This window comes from Chenopodium album, chromosome 27 (assembly GCF_948465745.1).
Source record: "Chenopodium album chromosome 27, dcCheAlbu1.1, whole genome shotgun sequence".
NCBI lineage: Eukaryota > Viridiplantae > Streptophyta > Magnoliopsida > Caryophyllales > Amaranthaceae > Chenopodium > Chenopodium album.
Window position 1 is genome coordinate 19,614,899 of NC_137860.1, and position 9,415 is coordinate 19,624,313.

The 9,415-nt window shown below is 37.8% G+C and overlaps 1 pseudogene; it reads right to left on the reverse strand.

Annotated features, from left to right (window-relative positions):
• Positions 1 to 1,767: 1,767 nt before the first annotated feature.
• Positions 1,768 to 2,786, reverse strand: LOC145621096 (fasciclin-like arabinogalactan protein 9 pseudogene; annotated as a pseudogene).
• Positions 2,787 to 9,415: the final 6,629 nt, after the last annotated feature.

A 9,415-nucleotide genomic window follows, 5' to 3' on the forward strand; every position in this document is an offset into this window, starting at 1 on the left:
TTAGGGGAGGGGAGGGCTTATCGGTGGTCAGGAAGGGGCGGTGGTGGTCGTGGAAGGGGCGGCGATAGCGGTGGAGGTGTGACTAGTGGCAATTGGATGGTGGGGTGGTGGCTAGTGTGGGTGTGGTGGTGGAGTCAAGGAATGGGAATAGAAAAGTCTAGGGGGGGAGGGTGGGAAATCAAGTTGGAAGGATTTAGGGTAATAGAGAGGGTAAAGGGAATGAACAAAAGTGTCTTAACAAACAACAACAAAGGGAATCGGGTCAGTTGATTCTCATTTTCTTTTGATGATTACCCCAACCAAACGGCCCCTAAGTGTCCAATTAGTTGCCTAGCCTATTTGGGAGCCCACTTGCCACATGGCCTAGTCAACCCATGACTAGGGCCCTCATCCTCTAAGGGTATAATTACTCCAATTTTATATCTCATAATTAAGTTATTTACACATATTCTCACATTAATTATTACACTTGCAAGTATATATTGATATTCTCCTTGAGTTCTCAATCTCGTGTACTAACTTAGACATCGGAGGGGTTTCCTCGTACACACTCCTGAAACTAGTTAACGTACTCTGTTGTGCAGATGTTTTTCGGCCCAATCACTCAAGGTCCAAATAAATTTTCAATCAACGGAAAAAAGTTAAAAGTCATGACCACATTGTTTCACCCGAAACAACTTTTATCTAATATCATCTCATACTAATTAAAACTGTGCATCCAATAAAGAGACCACGATACAACACATCGAAAATCAAGTATGCAAATGCTGTATAGTATCTGAATAATCTTCTAAAAAAAATATGTGAAGACAGTAGACAGAGGGTTGGCAAACCCATGTGATTCTATGCTTCTACTTGGTGGGGGAGAACATGAGAGTTTGCTAGTTGGAACATTTAATTCTTATTTATTTATTCACCAATTTAATTAACCGTAGATTAAATCATTAGATATTGCGGTACACTTTCGAAAGTTCTTGTGCTAGGACATGAAGACTAAATTGAACTAAGATGTGTTTTTGACTTTTTGTTGGTACCCGAGAGTCACTCTTGTAAATCTATACACCTCTGTTAATTTTTATCTGCAAATTTAGATATCGTTTGTGAGATATAAAAGAAAAAACCAAATTTGCAGATACGAGTAGTAATTAATGGAAGTAATGGACATATAGTCGGGGAGCTAATGAGCCCAAATCTTACCTAAAGCACGGTCTATCTTCTCTTTTTTTTTCCCTTTTTTTTTTTTTGTGATGAGAGGATCATCATAATTAATCATCACTATTATTATACGTATAAGAAATTAAAGACTGAAATGTATTGATGATCAAGTATTAAACTATTAATTATCCCGATCTACACAAATTTTGTCTTTTTCAAAGATCTATATAGGGAGTACCATTATTGTAGAAAATAATGCATTACATGCTTGTATGTGTCCCAAGGATTGCAAATAGGATTACCCTAATTATAAAGGTCATAAGCTAAAAACTTTGAATCGTTAACTGTTAATTCCACTTGTACAAAAGTTTGTAAGCGACTAATTTAAACGAAACCATATCTTGTATTACAGTGGTAATATAAGCTCATTTTAAGTTTTACCGAGTTAGGCAAGGTCCCTAGGAAGTGGGGAAAAGGATAAAAGAATCTACACTCTCAACTTCTGTGTAGTAGTAGACATTATTCTTACAACCTCTTTGTTGTGAGACTACTACTTAATGATTTAAGCAAGTTAATTATTATTAAGATAAAGAATATAAAAATGGAAAAATATTAAAATTTATTGGCATTATTACCATTTTTTGTATGAATGAACAATAAATTAAATCAAACGTTCTTCCGAGTAACACAAACAAAAAACAAAAAATGAATTTTTAGATACAATTTGATCAAACATCATAAAAAGTACTCTTCTATATCCCTTAGTAAAGAAAACCAGTGGTAAGAATTCCAACCACTGCAACAAATCCCATTCCCATACTCTTCAACCCATAACCACCATTACCCTTGGCTTCAGCATCAGCTGAATCAGTTGCAGGAGCTTCTGCGGCTTTACCATCCGACTTCGAGTCACCGGACTTCGGTTTTGTTGCAGGAGAGCTCTTAGGAGACTTTGCTTCGAACAATGCTGGGGGCAACAACACCTTATCAACCTGATAAACAGCCAAAGGAAACTTCTCCCTCAAGGCATTGTTCAACTGAGTTGTTACCTTCCCACACGACACGTTAACCTGTCTGTTACCAATGGAGACAATCTCGAGGGTAAAAGCCTCGCCGTCATCGCCAGTGGCTTGGGTTCTGACAGGGTTACTGATAGTCTCAAAGTTGTCAAAGCTGTTAAACTTTGGGAGGACATGATTGAGGATAAGTTTGACTTGATCCTGATCTGAGAGATTGTTGATTGTACCTGCTTTAAGGTTTTGGAATGCGTTATCAGTGGGTGCGAAGACGGTCATGCCTTCAGTGGAAGTGTTCACCTGGTTGGCAATCTGGTTGCCAACCTGGGTGGATGCTAGAAGGCGCATGAAGGTTTTGTATTGCCCTGCCTTATCTAGGATGGCTGTGAGGTTTACAGGGCCCGCTGGGGCGGGGCCAGGGGCCTCTGGGGACTGAGCCATACAGTAGCCGCAGGTGAGTGCGGCCACTAGAACAACTAGGGAGAGTCTAAGGGAGAAGGCCATTTTTTGAGAGTGTGTGTACAACAACTGTATGTAGGATGTTGTTGTTTGTTGAGTTTAGTGAGTGAGTGAGAGGAGAGATTTATGGTAGAAATTTGTGTAGGGGTGGAATGAGCTGGCTGTATTATGCTATCCAACCTTTAACAAAAAAAAAAATACAATTTTTATTTATAAAATGAATAGGGTTGGCCAAGATAGAATAAAAATCTTTGGACTACAATGTACTAACAACTACGAATGTGTTCTTCACTCTCTTATACTTCAATTTATTTTTTTTGTCTTATTTGCTTTCTAATACAGTTTTCAATGCATTTATTATAATATAAGTATTATTATCTTTAAGTAAGTATTATAAAAAATAATTTTAAAAATATTACTGGAAAATCATATTGAAATAAGTCTAACAGATCTCATACATACTTTTATTATAGATTTATTATACTGTAGTTACAGTTTTTCTCTCTTCTAAGGTTAACGGCAAAGGCCTTGTTTGGGAAAATATTAGATAAAAACGGTTAGTGTTGCTGGTTTAGCTAGTGCTAACTAGCTAGTTAAGTAAAAATGATCTTAAATAAATGCTACGTATGAAGTAGCTAATAATTTTTAGCTAATTAATATCCGAAAAGCTAATTATTTTATAAGCTAGATTAAAAATAATAAAAATAATAAAAAAAATAAAAAATAAAAAAAACTCCAATCATATGCGTTTTCAAAATTTCAATAAGCTACTTTATTTTCAAGCTTGCAAAAAAGTTTTTTTTTTTTATACATAATGATATGATCAACCCTCTAATAGAAAAAAAAAAAAAAAAATAAAAAAAAAAAATAAATAAAATAAAAATAATAAAAAAAAACACAAAGTAATAATGGAGGAAGTAGTCACTCATATTACTATACTTCGTAATTGATCGATTTAAGATTCGTTGTAACATATACGATTAGTAGGTGGTAGGTCAAAGAGACCGAACTAAATAAAATACTTATGAAAATAATAAATATTTATTAGCATGTGTATATTACAGAGGCTATGATAATGGTGGAAATAAAATAATGTTGATGGGTAAAGTTGACAATTAAGTTTGGGTGTCAGAAATAATATAAATTTGGTATATTTGTGAAAGATGGGGACATGAACAACTAGGCAAATACAAGAAGACGAAGCAATATAATACGAAGAATGAACAAGTTGGGTGCTACTAGTACTTGGGGCCGGAGGAGAACGTGGTTGCCAAGTTAAATCCTTGCTGTGTTTTTTTGGCAGGAAAAACAAACATGCGTGTAGATAATGTTTCTTAAAATCCATATCTTGTGCCAATTCCTATCATCGTTTTCATCTCAATACTTGGTACTTTCTCTGTTTCTCTAATATTGCATTGCGGAGGATTAACACACTGTTTACACAAATTTCGAGTCTAAATAAATAAAGACGGGAAATAAAGTAACAAATGAATTTATATTAATATGTGAATTTTTGGGTACAATCTCTGTATAACAGTTTATAATAAAATAAACTAAATCCTCTGATTCTGTTCTGCAGCTTGACGATGACACGTGTGTGACACCTGTAGGGTGACCTTTGATGACGTCGACTTGAGTTTGAATGCAGGGTGACGTTTGATGATGTCAACCTGAGTTTGAATGCAAGGTGACGTTTGATGATGTCAACCTGTATTCGAAGGGTTTTGTTTGAATACACCTGAACGAGGGCTTATGAAGCTTAATCCCGTTCAGCTGTGTTTGAGTGTATCTGAACAAGTCGGCACGAATTTGATGTACTTATTGACTCACTTCAGAGAGAATTCCTTTTGAGTTTTATGAGCTCTTGGAATAATGATTTCTGGATCCCCCAACTGATGGAGGAATGGTGTATTTATAGGAGATGAGAACCCCTGAAGTGGACTTAATAGGTTTGGGTCTGGTCCATTTCATGACTTAGAAGTCTTTTAACCTGGTCCATTTGATTTATTTTATAACCCGAATTGTATTTGATTAATTCGGATTATTTATTTGGGTGGGCCAAAAAATAATTAAAATGGATCAATAATATGATTTATCCCAAATAAATTTATTTAATTTAATGTATGACACTTATAAAATTTCCGTGTCTACAAATTGCCCCCTCGAGACTGTGTCACATACACGATTTGAAGTGTTTGGCGTGACGAGGTCTCGAACTCTCGACTCTTTTGCTTGACTTGGGAGTCATTAGTACTTTATTTTTTTATTTTTTTTTTAATTTTTATTAAGTACTAGGTTTGGTTTATGGGAATTCTTGAGCCCCAAGGTTAAACTCCTAGTTGTACTAGGTTTTGATCTCCTAAAAGATAATTGTCAACCCTAACTTATAAATTAGGGTAGCTAACAATTTATTTAGTTGTCGAACAGCACCTCTTTGCTGAGCAACCAAATTTTGATCAACTCATCACCTTCGTCGACCATGTTTCCGCAGTCAAATCAAGGCAATTCTCTTCCACGCCTATTTAATCATTCGACATCTAGAGTAAGGAATCTCAATTCCTTGATTTTTTTTACCTGGACAATGTCGTTCACATGGTGACTAATTAGGCTATCTATATTTGCAATTGCATATTGACTTTGTATTGCCTAACTTCCTTGATGATCTGACTTGCTTTGCCACAAATTTGATGAATTAATCAATCTTGTTCTTTTCTTGATTAATGTGCAGCACCAAACTATAAGAATTTGGGTGATTTTGGATGTTGTCCGCAGCCGAACTCCAAAAGACTACAATTATATAATCACGTCCAAAAGAACTAATTGATTACTTGTTAAATTTGCAGCCTTTAATTTAATTCAATTTCGACTATATGTCCAATTCCCAATCTTAACTGTCGCTGCGGCAAGGAGGTTTGATTTGTAGCAATGAACAGCAAAAGATACGAGTAATTGATACTCAATTTGTGGTACTCAATTATAATTACTCCTTAAATTGTTTCCCCTGACAGCCTAATTTTTTTAGCAGTTTGGCAAAGAGGTGTGACAATTTCGAGTATTGCTGCAGCAAGTCAATTATCAACAACAATAAGTAATTGATACCTAACTTTCACTTTTTCTATTTCAAATTTTCAATTAACACAACAATCTTGCTCTCCATCCACTTGGAGTTAATATTGCTTCTTGACCAATTCGCAGCATTGAACACTAACTGAGTAACTGGTAGATGACTTATTGCAATTTGATCCGATTATTCTAGTGTAGCAATTGTCATTCCTTATTTCAGAGTACTCGAATGATTTATGTTTGTTTTGTGCTACTTTATTTCATGATTTGTACGGTCAATGTTTATTTTCCTTGTATGTGTATATGCATATGTGTTTGTTCTTAGTAGCATTTGGCATATGACAGATTTACAAGGTAGTCATACGTTACCGCCCATGTCGCGATGGGTCAGGACCCTTTGTTATGAACCCATCGGAGATGTCAAGGCATGTATGCTAGCCGTTATGAACTTGACATCTTGAGACTGGCCGGATAACTTGAAGATTTGAAGTCGCCCTTGTCGCGATGAGTCAGGACCCTTTGTTATGAACTCATCGGAGACGTCAAGTCATGTATGCCAAGCGTTATGAACTTGGCGTCTTTAAGACAGGTCTGATATTTAGAAGACTTGAGTCGCCCATGTCGCAATGGGTCAGGACTCTTTGTTATGAACCCATCGGAGATGTCAAGTCATGTATGTCAATCGTTATGAACTTGACATCTTAAGACTGGCCTACTCAAGATTCCCATACGAGATTGATGCATACTCATTATACATGTTACATGTCAAACACTACACCTTTTTTTTGTGTTGCTTGCTTTACTTTGTTGTTCACAGTTTATACTCTTGAGGGCCAGGAGTAAAGTTTTTTTTGTTGTTTAGCCGTACACAGTTTATACTCTTGCGGGCCAGGAGTAGTACAATGATGATGATTCTTTTTTGATGTGGCTGCACTTGATATTTTTCTTTCAAGCTGCCTACGTACTTGCTAAATAAACAGGTTATCTTGCAAGATCAAGCCAACGTAGTTCAAACAATGCATCATTTTTTTTTTTTTGGTAAGCAGTTTATTCTCTTACTTAGGAGTGTACAAGGCTTTCACTTCATGAATAGTAGCGCTTTAAAAACTTGCCATTAATTGGACCTACACGCACTCCTTCGGCATCAACAATTTTGTATGCTCCATTAGTGTAGACTTCTCGTACCACATAAGGACCATCCCATTTTGATGTGAACTTATTTCCAGTTTTGCGCGAAGTAATGATAGGCCTTCTCACTGCTAGGACCATATCTCCCACTTGAAAAGAACGAGGTCGAACCTTCTTGTTGAATGCGCGTGACATGCGAGCTTGATAGCATTGCAATTTTTGTTGAGCTTGCAATCTTTTCTCATCAAGCGCTTCAAGCTCAGCCAATCGAAGCTTATCATTTTCATCACTAGTTAAACCCTCTTGAATGGCAATTCTTAGTGATGGAATTTGAACTTCTAAGGGTAGGACAGCCTCGACACCATACACCAACGCATATGGGGTAGATTGTGTTGCATTCTTGCATGTCGTCCTATATGCCCAAAGTGCTTCCCCTATCTTTTCATGCCAGTCACGCTTAGACTTTGCAACGACCTTGCTTAGCAAATTACAAAGTGTTTTGTTAAATGCTTCAGCTAGACCGTTTGCAGGGGCATTGTACATGGATGACTTATGTTGCGTGAACTTGAACTTTTGGCAAAGGCTATCCATCAAGTTGTTGACGAATGGCTTTCCATTGTCAGTGACGATTCTTTGAGGTATTCCATACCTGTAAATGATATGGGTGCGAATGAAATCGACAACATTTTCTTTTTTTACCTCACGAAGGGGAATGGCTTCAGCCCACTTAGAGAAGTAATCAGTGGCAGCCAATATGTAAGCGTGACCACCAGATGACTTTGGTGTGATCGGACCGACAACGTCAAGACCCCATCCTTCGAATGGCCATGATGTCACAGTTGGATGTAGTGGTTCTGGAGGTTGGTGAATGAAGTTTGCATGAAACTGACATGCTTCACATTTTTTAACAAACTCCATGCAATCTTGAACCATTGAAGGCCAATAGTACCCCGCCCTTTTGATACGATCATGAAGCTTAGGACCAGATTGATGAGCTCCACAAATCCCTGAATGAAATTCCTCTATTGTTTTGGCTGCCTCTTCATCTTCTAGACATCTCGACCATAGCTTGTCAAAAGATCGTCTATAAAGAGTCCCTTTGAAGAGAATTTCTATTCGATGTCGTGGATCATTAGGCAGCTTTTGGTGATCCAAATAATCGATGATTGGTTGACGCCAGTCTTCTTTGTCAATTTGGCAGACAGTGATCATGTCAACTTCCTCGACTTCTTCATCTTCAATTTCATATTCTTCAGGAGCAACTACCCATCGATTGCAAACGGGCACCGACATGGTTTCCTCTGCCCCTAGTGCCAAAGTGGCTGCAAGGCCAGCTAGCGCGTCAGCCATCTTATTGGCACTCCTTGGAACATGGCTTAGCTTGACGATGTCAAATTTGTCAAGCAATCTTGATGCGTGTTTGTGATAAGGAATTAAATCCTCTTTCTTGACTTCATATTCGCCTAAGAGTTGACTTATAACGAGTTGCGAATCTCCATAAACATCAAGATCTTGAATTCCCATTTCAACCGCCATTTGAAGGCCCAAAATGAGGGCTTGGTACTCAGCCATATTGTTTGAGCACAACTGAGTTAGCACAAATGAGTAAGGTAAGACATGCTTTTCTGGCGATACAAAGACTACCCCTGCTCCTGCGCCGTCGTGACGAGCAGCCCCATCAAAATATATTTCCCATGGTGGGAGTATTTCAATGTTAAATACATCTTCTCCAGGCAAGTCAACGGAAATCTCCCATTCAGGTGGCACCGGGTGGTCGGCAAAGAAGTCAGCGATGGCTTGTCCTTTGACAAACTTTTGTGGTACGAAAACTATATCGTACTGTTTGATGAGTACAGCCCATTTAGCTAGTCTTCCTGACAACATTGGTCTTGAGAGGATGTACTTGATTGGGTCGGCTTTTGAGACGACATGGACGGTATGAGCTTGCATGTAATGCTTTAACTTTTGGACGGCAAAAATTAACGCAAGACAAATTTTTTCAATTGGTGAATAGTTCAGCTCGGCACCCACCAATGTTCGACTCAAGTAATAAAGAGCTGTCTCCTTACGTTCTTCAATTTCTTGAGCACACATTGCCCCTAGTGATCTTTCTTGAGCAGCAATATAAAGGATTAGAGGTTTTCCTTTAACTGGTGCCCCCAAAACTGGCGGAGAGGACAAATACTTCTTTATATTGTCAAACGCTTTTTGACATGACTCATCCCATTTGAATGGAGCATCCTTCTTCATGAGATGGCTAAATGGTTGACATCTGCCTGCAAGATTGGAGATGAATCTCCGAATATATGCAAGGCGCCCTTGGAGACCACGAAGTTCCTTGAGATTTCGTGGTACAGGCATCTCTTGAATTGCCTTGATTTTGGTTTGGTCAATTTCAATTCCCCTATGTTTTACGATGAAACCTAAAAATTTTCCCGAGGTAACACCGAATGCACATTTGAGAGGATTCATTTTCAATTGACATTTGCGTAGTCTTTCAAAGATTTTGCGAAGGTCACCTAGGTGATCCTCCCTCTTTTTAGACTTAACCACTAAATCGTCCACATAACTCTCCACAATTTTGTGTATCATGT